This window comes from Leucoraja erinacea, chromosome 9, assembly GCF_028641065.1.
Source record: "Leucoraja erinacea ecotype New England chromosome 9, Leri_hhj_1, whole genome shotgun sequence".
Taxonomy (NCBI): Eukaryota; Metazoa; Chordata; class Chondrichthyes; order Rajiformes; family Rajidae; genus Leucoraja; species Leucoraja erinaceus.
The window spans coordinates 8,210,698-8,229,650 of record NC_073385.1 but is presented as its reverse complement, the minus strand read 5'-3'; positions in this window follow the sequence as shown (position 1 = coordinate 8,229,650).

The following is an 18,953-nucleotide window of genomic DNA, read 5'->3' as shown; positions in this document are numbered from 1 at the left end:
GATTCAAAAAGTTTCCCCCCCCCCTCCCACCCCACCCCCACCCCCCCACACACACACACCCCCAACATAAAATAACAAAAACTACATAAAAACACAGACAGAAAAATAATAAAAACGTGGACAGGCTGCAGAGGCCGCTGCTGGCCAGAGCCGCGCCGCCTACCGGATGTTCCCTTAGTTCTAAACTGCCTCAGTTTTCCTGATAATCGTGGAGTCCTTTTAGCTCTCAGCATCTCGGGCTGGCCTTTCTTTTGTATCTTTTCATCTTGCAGATGAGGCAGAGTTAGGCTTTCTTTGCTCAACTTATTACTCTTCTTCTAAATTGCTAATAGAACGATTTTAAGGTATGGGAGCCGAAGAATAATCTATCGCGGCAACAAAGGGTGCTTTCATTGATTAACCTTGAGCTGTGCACAAACTACTGATTTTTATTTGACTGTTCTTACAAGTCAATAACAGGGAATATTTTTGTTCCATACACTATGCAGTCAAATCATAAACCTGTTCCTTAGAAAGGTTTCTATGACCTTGCAATCAATATATTTATTCCAGTTTTTAAAATGGGATTTGCAAGTATCATCAGTAACTTTGAAAAGAAGGTTATGCTGCAATATGTTTTTCAATGGTTGAGGTGGCTTAGCGGTTCTGTTTCTGAACGACTAATCCAATCGTCTGGTCCCAATAATCCAGTTAGAAAATAAGTTCAAAGTCCCATCCCGCTGGTTTGTAATTTTTTACTTTTTAGTTTTAGAGATACAGCACGGAAACAGACCTGTCGGCCCAACGAGACCACGCCGACCAGCGATCCCGGCACATAGTCACCGTCCTACACACACTAGGGACAATTTAACATTGGCCGCAAGGGCGGCACGGTGGGGCAGCGGTTGAGTTGCTGCCTTACAGCGCTTGCGGTGCCGGAGACCCGGGTTCGATCCCGACTACGGGTGCTGTCTGTACGGAGTTTGTACGTTCTACCCGTGACCATGTGGGTTTTCTCCGAGATCTTCGGTTTCTTACATACAGGTTTGTAGGTTAATTGGCTTGGTAAATGTAAAAAGGGTGTTGAGGTTAACATGCGGGGAATGCTGGTCAGAGCGGATGCAGTGGGCCAAAGGGCCTGTTCCTGCGCTATCTTTAAACTGAACATTTATATACCAAGCAAATTACCCTACAAACCTGCACGTCTTTAAGAGTGGGGAAGTAAACTGGAGCACCCGGAGAAAACCCTCGTACTCACAGGGGGAACCTACACACTCCGTACAGATAGCACCCATAGTCAGGATCATCCAGCCTCTGTTTATATCTCAGATTTCCAGCATCTGCAGGTTATTTGAATTTCAATTGAAATGAATCCATATTCATTATATGTCTCCCCGGGTACTTTCCGTTGCAACCGCAAGAAATGCAACACCTGTCCCTTCACCTCCCCCCTCGACTCCATTCAAGGACCCAAGCAATCGTTCCAGGTGCGACAAAGGTTCACCTGCATCTCCTCCAAAGGTTCACCTGCATCTACTGCATCCTCTGCTCTAGGTGTCAGCTGATTTACATCGGGGAGACTAAGCGTAGGTTGGGCGATCGTTTCGCCGAACACCTCCGCTCAGTCCGCAATAACCAACCTGAACTCCCGGTGGCTCAGCACTTCAACTCCCCCTTCCATTCCCAATCCGACCTCTCTGTCCTGGGTCCCCTCCATTGCAAGAGTGAGCAACAGCGGAAATTGGAGGAACAGCACCTCATATTCCGCCTGGGGACCTTGCGTCCGGATGGCATTAACATTGAATTCTCCCAATTTTGCTAGCCCTTGCTGTCTCCTCCCCTTCCTTAACCCTCTAGCTGTCTCCTCCCACCCTCCTATCCGCCCGCCCTCGGGCTCCTCCTCCTCCCCTTTTCCTTCCTTCTCCCCCCCTCACCCCCCATCAGTCTGAAGAAGGGTTTTGGCCCGAAACGTCGCCTATTTCCTTCGCTCCATAGATGCTGCTGCACCCGCTGAGTTTCTCCAGCAATTTTGTGTACCTTCCATATACATTATAGATCACTGTGAACCTGTCGGGTGGGTTAAAAAAAATCCTGCAGGTTAATCACTGCTGCTTAAGGAAGGAAATCTGATGTGGTCTCATACAAATACCAGCCTCACAGAGCATACAGAACTTAGAACAGTGCAGCGTAGAAGCAGTCATTCTTGCCCACAATGTCTGTGTCGAGCTTGATGCCAAGATGAATTAATCTCACCTGCCTGCTAATGATCCATATCCCTCCACTCTCTGCATATCCGTGTGTCTATGTAAAAATTGTGGCTAAGCCAGTAATGCTCATGAACTCTCTGGCAACCAAGGATGTGGCAAATGAATGAAGTGCAGGGAGTTACGGGGCTGCAAATGTGTTAGCGTTGGTCCCCTGCTCCTGTGCCACACTGCACACCTCCCACTCTGCAGAGTATCTCTCCTCCCTCAACCATTCCTCCACCGACAACCTCCCATCATCTGCCCTCTGCCCCCCCCCCCCCCCCTTAGAAGGGTGGCACGGTAGAGCTGCTGCTTTACAGTGCCAGAGACCCGGGTTCGATCCTGACTACGGGTGCTGTCTGTACGGAGTTTGTATGTTCGCCCCGTGACCTGCGTGGGTTTTCTCCGAGATCCTCAGCGTCCTCCCACACCCCAAAGATGTACACGTTTGTAGGTTAATTGGCTTCATGTAAATGTGGAAAAATTGTCCGTAGTGGGTGTAGGATAGTGTTCTTCTTCTTGCGTATTGCGTGCAAAGCCTAAAGTTGTAGGACAACTTGTTCTATTTGATTGTGCACGCCGGGTTGATTGCATTCGTCAAAACAGTGAAGGTTGCAATCTCCCACCCCAGGATAGTGTTAATGTGCGGGGATCGCTGGTCGGTGCGGCCATGATGGGCCGAAGGGCCTGTTTCTGCGCTGTATCTCCAAACTAAACTAAACTAAACTAGATCCCGTGACGGACTATAGCCCCAACCTCTGTCGTATTCTCACCAATCTCTCTGATCGTTCCCTTTCCAATGCTGAATGAAGTGACTTCAGCAGAGGCCTTATCTTTGTAACACTGCGCCCACCTCTCTATTGCAAATTTCTCTCCCCCTACTCTGTCAGTCTGAAGAAGGACCCCACTCCAACATGTGCTCTGCCCATGGAGGAGGTGAGCTGTGTTGTCCAAGATGCTCCGCAGTGCAAGTGTATCGCAGTAGCACACTGAGACCGCATACAGTCACCAGTTTGGCGCCATCTTCAAGCCCCAGTTGTTGTAAGAGCAGGGAGGTCTGTTGTCCTCGAGACATTGCAGGGTCGGCCTGGCCAAGCATAGCTTAGGAGTTAATTGAGCAATTAAAATAAAAGTGAAATATCAAACTGTCAGGATTCCAGATTTACGGGAGGTTGGCTTTATTTGGATGAACCAGAATGTTATTGAGAAGCTAGAAAAACCTGTTGAAGGATCGAAAGACAAGCGGAAAGTCTTCATAAATAGAATGTACAGTAATACAATGCAGAAACAAGGTATGCCCTTTACATGCAAGATGACTACTTGCCAAGTAAAAGGGTTATGGATGACTAAAGAGATGAGAAATAATAGTTGAGTTCAAAGAAAGGACTTTGACACGGTGGCACAGCGATAGAGTTGTTGCCTTACAGCGCCAGAGAACCGGGTTCGATCCTGACTATGACGGAGTTTGTACGTTCTCCCCGTGACCTACATGGGTTTTCTCCAAAATCTTCGGTTTCCTCCCACACTCCAAAGATGTACAGTTTTGTAGGTTAATTAAAAGTAAAAATTGTGCCAAGTGTGTGTAGGATAGTGTTCATGTGTGTAGGATAGGATCACTGATCGGTGTGGACTCGGTGGGCTGAACGGCCTGTTTCCGCTCTGTATCTCTAAACTAAACTAAACTAAACTAAACTAAACTAAACTAAACTAAACTAAACTAAACTAAACTAAACTAAACTAAACTAAACTAAACTAAATTAAACTAAATTAAACTAAACTAAGAAGACTTCAAACAATGCAAAACCCAGCTCGTACCCTGGCAAATGGAAAAGATTGAGTAATCTTGGCAAAGAAACAAAGTCTGAAGAAGGGTCTCGACCCAGAAACATCATCTATTCTTTGCTCCATAGATGCTGCCTCACCCGCTGAGTTTCTCCAACATTTTTGGCTACCTTTGTATGGGATATTTAATCTAAAAAATAAAATGTTATAATTACAACAATGTGGGTGCTTGAACGCTGATGCCATAGATATAAATGAAAATAAATAAATGGAAGATCTGTTGAAGAATTAATTTTGTGCCAGTATTTACAACAGAGTAAGATATTCTGAGGAAAATAATATTCACTCTTCAATATTATTGTCAACAAGTGAGAGTTATAAAGAAAATCAAACAATCAAAGAATGTCAAATCCAACTGAGCTATCAGTTTCCAATCTTTTCCTAGAGTATTTAGGTGTATCAGTTCAGTTCAGATTTGTTTTCTGTTCAGTTTAGTTTATTGTCACGTGTAGTGAGGTACAGTGAAAAGCTTTTGGTGCGTACTAACCAGTCAGTGGAAAGACAATCGATCAATCAAGCATGACAATCGTGCTTTGTTATATAGGACACGTTTGGAGGGATATGGACCAAGCGCAGGCAGGTGGGACTAATGTAGCTGGGACATGTTGCCGATGTGGGCAAGTTAGGCCAAAGGACCCGTTTCCACACTGTATCACTCTATGACTATAGGACTATAGTTATGTAAATATCATGAGACTACTACATAGAAAGCACTGCATATTCGATTGTTGCTCTTAGTCTGCAATAAGGTCTAGTCTAGCTCGGAAACAGGCCTTTGGGCCCACTGAGTCCGCGCCCACCAGCGATCCCCGCACATTAACGTATGAGGGTGGTGAATCTGTGGAATTATTTGTCACAGAAGACTGTGGAGGCCAAGTCAATGGATATTTTTAAGGCAGAGATAGATAGATTCTTAATTAGTACAGGTGTCAGGGGTTATGGGAAGAACGCAGGAGGATGAAGTTCGGAGAGAGAGATTGATCAGCCATGATTGAATGGTGGAGTAGACTTCATGGGCCGAATGTCCTAATTTTACTCCTATTTCTTCTGACCTTATGGCTATCCTACACCCATTGGGGATTATTTACAATTTTACTAAAGCTAATTAACCTATAAACATGTACATCTTTGGTGTATGGGAGGAAACCAGGACTTCTGGAGAAAACCCATGTGGTCAGGGAGAGAACATACAAACTCTGTACAGTCAGTGCTGTTAGTCAGGATTGAACCCTGGTCTCTGGTGCTGTAAGGCAGCAACTCTACCGCTGCACCACCATGCCGCACATATACCCCTGCTCTGAAGCTCTGGGTGTCTTCTAGAATATTACAATCCTTAGAGTTTCCCAGTACTCCCATCCCTATTTCACTGTTCATCCACAAATACATTGCACGGTGTGAATATACAGAATCCCAAACTATAATCACCCAGTGTTCAAGAAGGAACTGCAGATGCTGGAAAATCGAAGGTACACAAAAATGCTGGAGAAACTCAGCGGGTGCAGCAGCATCTATGGAGCGAAGGAAATAGGTGACGTTTCGGGCCGAAACCCTTCTTCAGTCTGATAGGGGGTGGGGGGGGGGGAGAAGGAATGAAAAAGGGGAGGAGGAGGAGCCCGAGGGCGGGGGGATGGGAGGAGACAGCTCGAGGGTTCAGGAAGGGGAGGAGACAGCAAGGGCTAGCAAAATTGGGATAATTCAACGTTCATTGTTCAATACGTACCAGGGCCCCATCCCCGACCTCTACCTCCGTTACATTGACGACTGCTTTGGGGCCACCTCCTGCACCCACACACAACTGACTGACTTCATCCACTTCACCACCAACTTCCATCCGGCACTCAAATACACCTGGACCATTTCCGACACTTCCCTACCATTCCTTGACCTCACCATCTCCATCGCAGGGGATAGACTTCTGACCGACATACACTACAAACCCACTGACTCACATGGCTATCTGGACTACACGTCATCCCACCCTGCCCCATGTAAGGACTCCATCCCCTACTCCCAATTCCTCCGTCTACGCTGCATCTGCTCCCAGGATGAGACGTTCCACACCAGGGCATCGGAAATGGTCTCGTTCTTCAGGGAACGGGGATTCCCCTCCGCCACCATAGATGAGGCTCGCACCAGGGTCTTGTCCATACCCCGCAACACTGCTCTCTCTCCCCATCCCCCCACTCGCAACAAGGGCAGAGTCCCCCTAGTCCTCACCTTTCACCCCACCAGCCGGCAAATACAACAAATCATCCTCCGCCATTTCCGCCACCTCCAACGTGACCCCACCACTCGCCACATCTTCCCATCTCCCCCATGTCTGCCTTCCGCAAAGACCGCTCCCTCCGCAACTCCCTTGTCAATTCTTCCCTTCCCTCCCGCACCACCCCTTCCCCGGGCACTTTCCGTTGCAACCGCAAGAAATGCAACACCTGTCCCTTTACCTCCCCCCTCGACTCCATTCAAGGACCCAAGCAGTCGTTCCAGGTGCGACAAAGGTTCACCTGTATCTCCTCCAACCTCGTCTACTGCATCCGCTGCTCTAGATGTCAGCTGATCTACATCGGGGAGACTAAGCGGAGGTTGGGCGAACGTTTCGCCGAACACCTCCGCTCAGTCCGCAATAACCTACCTGAACTCCCGGTGGCTCAGCACTTCAACTCCCCCTCCCATTCCCAATCCGACCTCTCTGTCCTGGGTCTCCTCCATTGCCCGAGTGAGCAACACCAGAAATTGGAGGAACAGCACCTCATATTCTGCCTGGGTTGCTTGCGTCCGGTGGCATGAACATTGAATTCTCCCAATTTTGCTAGCCCTTGCTTTCTCCTCCCCTTCCTTAACCCTCGAGTTGTCTGCTCCCATCCCCCCCGCCCTTGGGCTCCTCCTCCTCCTCCCCTTTTTCATTCCTTCTCCCCCCCCACCCCCTATCAGTCTGAAGAAGGGTTTCGGCCCGAAACGTCACCTGTTTCCTTCGCTCCATAGATGCTGCTGCACCCACTGAGTTTCTCCAGCATTTTTGTGTACCTATAATCACCCAGTGTTTTCTTGATCTGGGAACTGCTCATGTAGATTGGAAATTACCTAGGCCACTCCATTTTAAAAAAGGGGGCAGAAACTAAGGAACTAAAGATGCCATGGTGGCGCTATGGTAGGGTTGCTGCCTTGCATCTCCAGAGACCTGGGTTCAAGCCTAACTATCGGCGCTTGTCTGTACGGAATTTGTACCGTCTACCTGTGACCAACGTGGGTTTTCTCTGAGATCTACGTTTTTCTCCATGACGTACAGGCTTGTAGGTTAATTGGCTTGCTATGAATGTAAATTGTCGCTAGTGGGTGTAGGATAGTGTTAGTGTGTGGGGATCGCTGGTCGGTGCGGACTGTGTGGGCCGAAGGTCCTGTTTCCACACTGTATCTCTAAACTAAACTAAACTAAACCCAAAGGCAAGTTACTCCAACATCTGTTGTCAGCAAATGAGTCAAGTCTGTAATTAACGATGAAGAGATTGACGGTCTTGGGATCTTTCGATGATTAGAGAGAGGCAACATCACAAATGATACCTCATGCATGACCTTTGTAGACGCAAACATTGTTTTGTTTTACTTGCTAACTCTCTCTCCCGTAAGCACCCTGCAACATGTTGCCAATGCAAAGGGTAAAGTAGTGGATATGGATTGGCCATGGAAATGATTACTATTGACTTTGATGAACACTCATCAGATCTTGCAGCATGTGAGAGGGTGAAAGAAGTTTTAATCTGCCCTCTTCATCGCAACAGGGTCTTAGAGTCAGATAGTGATACACCGTGGAAGTAGGCCCTTCGGCACAACTTGCCCACACCGGCCAACATGTCCCAGCTACACTAGTCCCTCCAGCCTGGGTTTAGCCCAAATCCCTCTAAACCTGTCCTATCCATGTACCTATCTAACTGTTTCTTAAACGTTGGGATAGTCCCAGCCTCAACTACTCCCTCTGGCAACTCGTTCCATACACCCACCACCCTTTGTGAGAAAAAGTTACCCCTCAGATTCCTATTAAATCTTTTCCCCTTCACCTTAAACCTGTGTCCTCTGGTCCTCGATTCACCTCCTCTGGGCAAGTGACTCTGGGCATCTACCCGATCTATTCCTCTCATGATTTTATACACCTCTATAAGATCACCACTCATCCTCGTGCTCTCCAAGGAATAGAGTCCCATCTCACTCAACCTTTCCCTTTAGTTCAGAATCCCAAGTCCTGGCAGCATCATTGGAAAGAGAGAATCTATTCCATCAACATTTGCTGACCCTGATTTGTTGTGGCCATGTTTCTTCGTCCCCTGTTACTCCCCATCCCCTCACACCTCTTCTTCTCCCCCCCCCCCCCCCCCCCCCCCCCCCCCCCCCCCCCCCACAGTCCCCCCCCCCCCCCCCACTCCTTTCCTTTCTCCAGAGATTCTGCTTACCCACTGAGTTACTCCAGCATTTTGTGCTATCTAAGAGAGAAAGGGCAGCCACGTGGGCACCCAGTGTTGTGAGGGGTGGATTTGCTGCCTTACAGCTCTTGCAGCATTGGAGACCCGGGTTCGATCCCGACTAAGGGTGCTGTCTGTACGGAGTTTGCACGGTCTCCCTGTGACCTGCGTGGGTTTTCTCCAAGATCTTCGGTTTCCTCCCACACTCCAAAGACGTGGAGGTTTGTAGGTTAATTGGCTTGGTGTACGAGTAATTTGTCACTAGTGTGTGCAGGATAGTGTAAATGTGCGGGGGTCGCTGATCGGTGTGGACTCGGTGGGCCAAAGGGCCTGTTTACGCGCTGTATCTCTAAACTAAACTAAACTAAATTAGAGGAAACTAACAAGTGTCAGGTAACAGAAAGGCTGGGGATGAATGGATGGATGCATAGAATAAAAAGAGTATCTCGGACAGGGCATGACCAAAGGGGTTAATGCAGCAGTTGGAAACACATTAGGTTACGTTATGTGTGCAATCTGTTGTTAGTTGCACACTAGGGACAATTTACAAATTTCTACAAACCCGTGTGTCTTTGCAATCTGGGAGGAAACCGGAATGTCTGGAGAAAACATACGTGGTCCCGGGGAGAAGGAACAAACTCTGTACAAACAGTCATGATCGAAACAGGGTCTCTTGTACTGTTAGGCAGCAACTCTACCACAGCCCCGCTGTGCCGCCCCTAAATTATACTTCCATGACCATTATTCATGCTGCAAATCAGTTGGTTTATGAAGTTAAGTTGCCCGTGACTGGCCTACAAAATAGACTTGAAGGGTTTAATGGTCTTCTCCTGTTATTATTCTACCAGAGGCAGCGAGTGATACAGGCCCTTTGGCCCAACTTCCCCACACTGATCAACATGTCTCACCTGCCTGCATTTGGCCCATATCCCTCTAAACCTGTTCTATCCATGTACCTGTTTATAACACGAGGAGTCGAGTATAGGAGCAAAGAGGTCCTTCTTCAGTTGTACAGAGCCCTAGTGAGACCACACCTGGAGTATTGTGTGCAGTTTTGGTCCCCTAATTTTAGGAAAGACATTCTTGCTATTGAGGGAGTGCAGCTTAGGTTTACAAGGTTAAATCCCGGTATGGTGGGACCGTCATATGCTGTGAGAATGGAGCGGCTGGGCTTGTACACTCTGGAGTTTAGATGGATGAGGGGGATCTTATTGAAATATATAAGATTGTTAAGGGTTTATTGCCATAGAGGGAGTGCAGAGACGGTTCACCAGACTGATTCCTGGGATGTCACGACTGTCTTATGAAGAAAGACTGGATAGACTTGGTTTATACTCTCTAGAATTTTAGGAGATTGAGAGGGGATCTTATAGAAACTTACAAAATTCTTAAGGGGTTGGACAGGCTAGATGCAGGAAGATTGTTCCCGATGTTGGGGAAGTCCAGGACAAGGGGTCACAGCTTAAGGATAAAGGGGAAATCCTTTAAAACCGAGATGAGAAGAACTTTTTTCACGCAGAGAGTGGTGAATCTCTGGAACTCTCTGCCACAGAGGGTAGTTGAGGCCAGTTCATTGGCTATATTTAAGAGGGAGTTAGATGTGGCCCTTGTGGCTAAGGGGATCAGGGGGTATGGAGAGAAGGCAGGTACGGGATACTGAGTTGGATGATCAGCCATGATCATATTGAATGGCGGTGCAGGCTCGAAGGGCCGAATGGCCTACTCCTGCACCTAATTTCTATATTTCTATGTTTCTATACACGCTAGAGGCAGGAAACATGTTCCCGATGTTGGGGCTGTCCAGAACCAGGGGCCACAGTTTAAGAATAAGTGGTAAGCCATTTAGAACGGAGACAACAAAACACTTTTTCTCACAGAGAGTTGTGAGTCTGTGGAATTGTCTGCCTCAGAGGGTGGTGGAGGCCGGTTCTCTGGATGCTTTCAAGAGAGAGCTAGATAGGGCTCTTAAAGATAGCGGAGTCATGGGATATGGGGAGAAGGCAGGAATGCGGTACTGATTGGGGATGATCAGCCATGATCACATTGAATGGCGGTGCTGGCTCGAAGGACCGAATGGCCTACTCCTGCACCTATTGTCTATTGTCTAACTGTTTCTTAAACGTTGGGATAGTTCCTGGCTCAACTACCTCCTCTGGTAGCATTCTGTACACCCACCACCCTTTCCTAAGTAAACAATTTCACATTCTGAGGTTGGTAACTGTCATGCTTGTTTTACTTGGGCTTTGACGGTCAAGACCAATCTTTATCAACCATCCTTGCTTTTGTTTCAGTTAGTAAACAGGATGTTGGCATCACTGGCAAGGCCATTATTCATTACCCCTGGTATTGAGCACCTTACCTAGGGACCTGGGAAAGCACCTCATGTTCCCACAATAACTTGATGCATGATACTCTATTGTCACTTGTGGCAAGTCGCAGCGATATTCTTCATTTTATTGCTTACCCAAAGGTATACAAAGACTCGCCACCTAAAGGGCGGCAACAAAGTTACGAAGTATCCCGAGCCAGGTTCTTCATTTAACTCCCCCCTTCCCCCTTCCCCACATGGTGGTCCCCTCTTGCCGGGACCTCCTTTGTTCTCCCTCCACCCCCCCCTCACGATAGACCCCCCCAACCTGGATCCTCCTTGGTTCTCGGCCGTGTGTCCATCCTCTGACACCCACGATGGCCAGTCCTTTGACCGTCGGCTCCGTCATCGACCTCAATCTCGACCGTCGAGCCCTCAACGACCGGCGACCTCGGCCGCCAGTTGGATCAATAGATGCCAATCGACCCAGACTGAGGAACAGCGGGAAGATTCTTTCTCCGATAAAAAAACCTTTTCCATTTTTACTGCTTGTGTTTATACAACATAGTGAAAACGTGCAAGGAATAGGCTAGCATAGCGTTAAAGGTAGGGCAGCAGGATTCAGAGGTGTCTGCGTCAAGAGCCTGGCCTGGAAGCTACTGGGGTAGGTGGGGAGCACAGAACATCGAACAGTACAGCACAAGAGCAGGCCCTTCGGCCCACAATGAAAGTGCCAAACATAATGCCAAAACCATCACTTATATAGAAACATAGACAATAGGTGCAGGAGGAGGCCATTCGGTCCTTCGAATGTGACCATGGCTGATCATCCAAAATCTGTATCCTGTTCCTGCTTTTTCCCCATATCCCTTGATTCTGTTACCTGCACATAAAACCAGGGGCAACACACAATTGTGTTTTTTCATCTTTTTTTTATTTTTAGTGCATGTTAAATGTTCTCAGGTTTGTTTTATGTGGGGGGAGGGGTCGGGGGAAACTTTTCTTTTTCAGTTTCTTACCTTGCCGGAGATGCGATTCATTTTCGGATTGCATCTCCGGTCGTTCTGCGGCCTACCATCGATGGAACAGGCATCCTCGGATTGACTTTGGGCCCCACCGCGGGGCGGGGACTTAACAATGGAACTAATCCCTTGCCTGGGATCGCTCCAACCGCGGCCTGCGGACTTACCATCTAAAGCTCGCAGTCACGGGAGAGGCCGAATTGGGAAGCTCCAACGACGCAGAGGCTTGACCAGCCCTGACGTAGAGTCCGATCTTCCAGCACGGAGGAGCTGATATCCCCCCGATGCAGGAGTTGGTCGCCTCGATGCGGAGGGCCCAAACACCGCCGGCTACGTTAGTCAAGATCGTCCCGTCAACGGAGGGCTCGAGGCGAAGAGATTTGAACTTTTTTCGCATTCCATCACAGTGAGGAATGTGGAGGAGTCGCGATGGTGGAGGGGTCAAGGAAAGAGCGTTCACGTTGCGACCCTGATTCCACCTATCTTTACATTACCACGCATAAGAAGCACAAGAAGCGCAAGACAGTCTGCAAATGTCGAGAAGTGTGTTCAGCTCTGGCTGAACAACTTCTAATCTTGTGTGTGGACTCGATAAGAAGAAGACTGTGGTGGATGTTTATGTTAGAATGTGTTTTGTGTGTTCCGTTGCTTTTTATTTGTATGACTGACTTGGCAAATGAAATTCCTCGTATGTTGCAAAACATTCTTGGCTAATAAAGTGTGATTGTGATTGTAATTGTGGTAACCCATATCCCTCCATTCCCTGCATATCCATATGACTGCATAAATATACCTGTTCAAAAGTCTTTTAAATGCCACTAACGTCAATGTATCTGCTTCAACAGCCACTGCTTCGGCAGTGCATTCCAGGTACTCGCCAGCCACTGTGTAAAAAAAAAAACTTGCCCCCACATCTCCTTCTCACCTTAAAGCTCTGCGCTCTCAAGACTCGACATATGAAGTAGGAGCCATATGACACAATTGGACTCAAGCGTAGGCGGCGCGACTCTCGTCAGCAGCGGCCTCTGCAGCCCGTCTGCGTTTTTATTATTTTTTGTCTATGTTTTTATGTAGTTTTTGTTATTTTATGTTGGGTATGTGTGTGTGGGGGGGTGGGGGTGGGGGGGGGAGGGAGAGGGTAACTTTTAAATCTCTCCCTGCACGGGAGACCCAACCTTTTCTTTGTCGGGTCTCCGTTGTCGTTGGGGCTGCAACGGGGAGCGGCCTCCAACAGGAAAACCGGGGGCTCTGGTGCCGACTACTCACCTCACCGTCGCGGAGCTGGTCGAGTCCAGAGCGGGGGGAAGCGGTGGTGGAGCGTTGCTGCGGCCCGACATCCGGAGATTCGGAGACTGCAACTGCGGGTCTGGCGAACGGCGGCACCGGGAGCCCGCGGGTCCCTGGAGAGAGACCACTTTTCAGGGCTCCTGCAACGGCGACTTCTCCCGCCCGAGTTGCGGGGTTGGAGAGCTCCTGGAGCGGGGCCTGACATCACCGCCCCACGCGGCTTGGAATGGCTGCGGGGCTCTGCGAGCGCACGCCGGGGGCTCTAACACCAAGACCCGGTGTGCGGCCTTGCATCACCCGGCGTGGCTTTAATGGCCGTGGGACAATCGCCATCGCCAGCCGGGGGCTTTGACTTTGACTCTGACATCGGAGGGGGGGGGGGGGGGTGCAGGGGAGAGATAAGTTTTTTTTGGCCTTCCATCATAGCAATGTGATGGATGTTTATGTAAATTATGTTGTGTCTCGGGTCTATTTGTTTGTAATGTAAGGCTGCAGAAACGTCATTTCGTTTGGACCTCAAAGGGTCCAAATGACAAATAAATTGTATCTTGTATCTTGTGATCTGCCTGGATAGCAGGCAAAACAAAGTTTTTCATTGTATCTCGGTATGTGACAATAATAAAAACATGAGAGGAGTAGATCGTGTCGACGCACAGAATCCCTTGCCAAGAGCAGGGGAATCGAGGGCCAGAGGACATAGGTTCAAGGTGAAGGGGAAAAGATTTAATAGGAATCTTAGGGGTTATTTTTTCACACAAAGGGCTGTTGGATGTATGGAACAAGCTGCCAGAGGAGGCAGTTGAGGCTGGGACTATCCCAATATTTAAGAAACAGGTACACAGATAAGACAAGTTTGGAGGGATAAGGACCAAACGCAGGCAGGTGGGACTAGTGTAGCTGGGACATGTGGGCAAGTTGGTCCGTAGGGGCCTGTTTCACACTGTATCACTCCATGATTCTATGATACTGGCTGAACATTTTCAATGTGAAGCTCCCTGCTTCTTCAATGATAATGCACAATGAATGAGCATTCTCGATATCAACAGTGAATGCAAAAATATTCTGTCAACCAGGGCCATCCTTCACCTGGGTGATACTGAAAGATGCACCCATTTTTAAATGAAAGTTGAGACAAGAGTTAAAGGCAAAGTGATGGAAACAGCTGCTAACTATAGGTGGCTACAGAGGGAGTAACATTAGCAGGACAGGAGTTTCTTTGCTTACGTACAAACAACGGCAGGTTTGCACGATAAAGTAGTCAAATGGCAATGCCTCGCATCATCATTAACAGACAGTGGCCTTCTTGCTTCAGTGACAAGACCTTAAATTAATTTAATCTTCTGCCTCCCGACAATAAAGGAAATTCTTCCGCCCCTACCTCCCTTCTAACTTTTCCCCTCCCCTTCCTCTGTAGCAATAAACATCTTAGCGTCAGAATTTGCACATGTGTTAAAGGCGGGTGGCTACTTCAATAGAATGGAAGGTCTTAACGGCAATATTATGCAAGTTTGGGGCCCTTAATAATTCATATACAACGCCTTCCAAAGGAGGACAGGATTTCCTTTTGATTTTCCAATACAGCCAAAGATTTTTTTTGCTTGGTTAGGTCTTATTAATGGACTTATACTGATTTCATCACCTGATAACTCTTTCAGGATTGGACCAAAAAAATGCTGTCAAATTTTATTGCGCTGTAGTCTCAAAATGGGTTGAAGCGCACAGCACAAAAACATCAGAAGCAAATTACTGTTTTGTTCTTTATCTTGAGGCAGGAAAAAGCTCAGCTCAGCTGGTTCCCGGCTGTATACCACCCAGGCTGCATGGACCCAAAATAACTTATGGGTTTAATATGAAGTTGGATGGGCTCCTCTTGATCGTTGCCTTGCCTGAATCAGTGCCAGACTCGCAGGCTAGGAATCATCGCTGATGAATCTTCGGTCCGAGCCAAGTTGAGAGATTGAATTGAGGTCGCAGGGCCCAACTGTTTTTTCTCCACTTGGGCTCAACACAAGCAAACTGTGCCTTTCTCCACTGGCTCTCAGTCTGAAGAAGGCTCACGACCCGAAACGTCGCCTGTTCCTGTTCTCCAGAGATGCTGCCTGTCCCGCTGAGTTGCTCCAGCTTTTTGTGTGTACCTCTGAACTTTTAATTTAGAGGTACAGCGCGGAAATAGGCACTTTGGCTCACCGAGTCCGCGCCGACCAGCGATCCCCGCACACTGACACCATCCTGCACACACGAGGGACGATGTCTAATTATTACCGTAGCCAGTTAACCTACAAACCTGTACGTCTTTGGAGTGGGGGTGGAAACCGGCGCAGTCACGGGGAGAGCGTACAAATTCCGCACAGAGACAGCACCTGTAGTCAGGATCGTAGTCAGGCTACGCCTCCCTGCCGCCCACGAGGACTTGGATTGTTTTCTCTGGGATTGTGTTAGAGGTTGACAAGAGACCTGAGATATGTTTATAAAATTCATTTATAAAAATATTTATAAAATATGGAGAGAAGGCAGGAGGATGGGGTCAGGAGGGAGAGATAGATCAGCCATGATTGAATGGTGGAGTAGACTTGGTGGGCCGAATGGTCTAATTCTACTCCTCTTCCTCATGGCCTTTAATTTATGAGTGGCATTGAAAGACTGTCCGATCCTTTTTCCCCGGATGTAAGGCGCTGGAAGGCAGCAACTCTACCGCTGCGCCACCGCTGTGCTGCCCTGATAATACTTTGTGCATTGAACGGTTCTACGGCAATGGAGTGGGAGCAAGAGGGGGTTTGGGAGGGAGGGAGGGAAGCAGGGGTGGGTGAGAGTAAAATAAATCATCCAGAATTTCCATAAAATAAATCTGCAATGTGCGTGAGGATGAACTGTGCAAGGGCAACACTTACTTTGGCAAATGGCCATGGTGGCATTGCAGGAATAATTTGCTCCTGATGTTTTTGTTCTGTGTGCCGCAGGTAGCCCATGATCCCATATAGCCCATGGTCCCATTGTTTAACATAGAAACAAAGAAAACATAGAAAATAAGTGCAGGGGTAGGCCATTCGGCCCTTCGAGCCAGTACCACCATTCAATCGTGGCCTGTTGGGGAGATGGCGCCCGCATAGCGGACAAAAACAGACTGGACAAGCTGATCAGGAAGGCCGGCTCAGTGGTCGGGGCTGAGCAACTAACGGTCCAGCAGGTGGCAGAGGCCAGAACTCTGAACAAACTAGGTTCAATAATGACCAACCCCACTCACCCACTCCACGCCCTGAAGGTGATCAAGTGCAGCATCTTCAGTCAGAGACTGATTGCACCAATGTGCAAAACGGAGAGATATAGGAAGTCTTGTATACCAGCTGCTATAAGGTTTTATAATGCACAAAAATAATTTTGGATTTTTTTTAGTATTCATTCATTGTATTTTAACTTATTAAGTATTGAAGCTATCTGTGGAAATGTGTGGTGTTATGTCTGTCTTGAAGCTGTTGTGGCACTGTAATTTCCTGTAAAGGATTATTAAAGGTTATTCAATTCAATTCTGATCATGGCTAATCATCCAGAATTTGGCTGGTTGCGGTGGCTCAGCGGTAGAGTTGCTGCCTTACAGAGAATGCAGCGCTGGAGATCCGGGTTCGATCCCGACTATGGGTGTTGTCTGTACGGCGTTTGTAAGTTCTCCCCGTGACCTATGTGGGTTTTCTCCGAGATCTTCGGTTTCCTCCCACACACCAAGTCGTACAGGTATGTAGGTTAATAGTAAGATTAAACGAGAACTTACCAGTTTGAAGTTTGATCTTTATTTTATGAGGAGTAACGTTGAGGGATTACGTGAAGACCCCGTCCAGTACGCATGTGTGTCAATCTTCAAAGCAGCGGTGTGAAATCACAGAAAACAGTTGTTGAACTGAACATAGTAAGATAAGAGAACCATAATACCTGTTGAACTTTATGATAGAGGGCTGGGAGCGGAGGGCACGTAATCCCTCAACGTTCCTCATAAAATAAAGAGCAAACTTCAAACTGGTAAGTTCTGGTTTAATCTTACTATTAACCTACATACCTGTACGACTTGGAGTGTGGGAGGAAACCGAAGATCTCAGTGACTCCTAATGCTCCCCTCTGTCGAGGGAGATGCATTATGCAGCCCTCAATAAGGTGCTGCCATGGGCGTCCCAGGACCCCCTGGTGACTAGACTCCATATACCGGAGCATGTCACATTGGAGCTTCTGATCCATCAACCGCTCTATGCGGGATATGCGATCACAGTTGCTCCCGCCGGTGTCCATTCCTATAACATATTCTCACAAAATAGCACACAACGACCTTTGAGTAAGGGATTTACCTGCATGCCCTTTTTAAACCTTCTGCCGCGGGGCAACGCTCCTCCCGAGCCTGGTCTCGTGGTCGTGGTTTGTTACAGCTGGGGTTCCTCTGTGGTCCTTGTAGAAACACTTCCATTGCGGGCACTTCCAGCTTTTCCTCGCGATAACAGGGTTTCTCCCCGAGCTCTCCAGTCGGGGCTTTCTTTCCCCTACCCCCTCCCCCCCATCCTCCTTTCTCCCCCCCTCCCCCTTCTCCAGCTGGGGCCCCCCCCCCCCCCCCCCCCCCCCCCCCCCTTCCCTCCTCCCCCCCCCCCTCCCCCCCTCCCCCCCTCCCCCCTCCCGATCTGGGTATCCCCACAGTAACTGCAGCCGGGGATATCCCCGCGGTCCCAATCAAAGGGATAGCCGTGATTTACAAAGTGGGGGGGGGGGGGGGGGGGTAGCCTACTTCTAGAGACCAGACCAATAGGAAGCAGCTGGTTTTACTGCCAGCGGCTCGGAAGGCGACTTACCGCTGGTCCCGCATTCCGCAGGTCTAACAGCCAGCGGCACAGTTCTCCACTGCTCCCGGCACCAATATGAAGCCGCTGGCTCCACCGCCAACGGCTCGAAGGCGAATCCACCGCCGTCCGCTCACCGCGGTCTCCCGAGCGGGTTCTCCACCAATATGAAGCCGCTGGTTCTGCTGCCAGCGACTCAAAGGTGAATTTGCCACCGCTCGCTACCCGCATTCCGCTGTTCCGAGCGCCTAGGTCCGTGGGCGGGATTCCCCGTGACCGGGGTTCCCGGGAAGTTGGAGACTGGGGTTTCCCCTCCGTCCAGACTTGGCCCCGGACTTTTAGCAGGACCACTAAGTAGAGGTTCCTGCAAGAAGATTTAAAACCTGAAAGTTTTTTTAAAAAACATACCTCAGGTCTGTTGCTGGCAGGAGAATCACGTTCACCCTGCCAGTCGTCACGCAATGTGATAGACGATAACACGCATGCGTACTGGACGGGGTCTTCACGTAGTCACTCACGTGACTCCGAAGTAAAATTAGCTTGGTTTGGTAAATGTAAAGATTGTCCCTAGTGGGTGTAGGATAGTGTTAATGTGCGGGGATCGCTAGTCGGCGCGGACCCGGTGGGACGAAGGACCCGTTTCCGCGCTGTATCTCTAAACTAAACTTAACTAAGTTCCCTGTTCTAGCTTTCTCCCCATATCCCTTGATTTTGTTAGCCCTAAGATCCATATCTAACTCTCTCTTGAATACATCCAGTGAATTGACCTCCACTGCCTTCTATGGCAGAGAATTCCACAGGTTCACAACTCTCTGGGTGAAAAAGTTTTCCCTCATCTCAGTCCTAAATAGCTTACCCCTTATTCTTAAACTGTGACTCCTGGTTCTGGCTTCCCTATATAGCTAATAAACTAATAGACCAAATCACTATGTATGGTCATCTCTGATTGTAGGCATGATATCATGGTAGTAGTATTAGAGAATGGTAGTCTAATCTATCAACTAAAAATC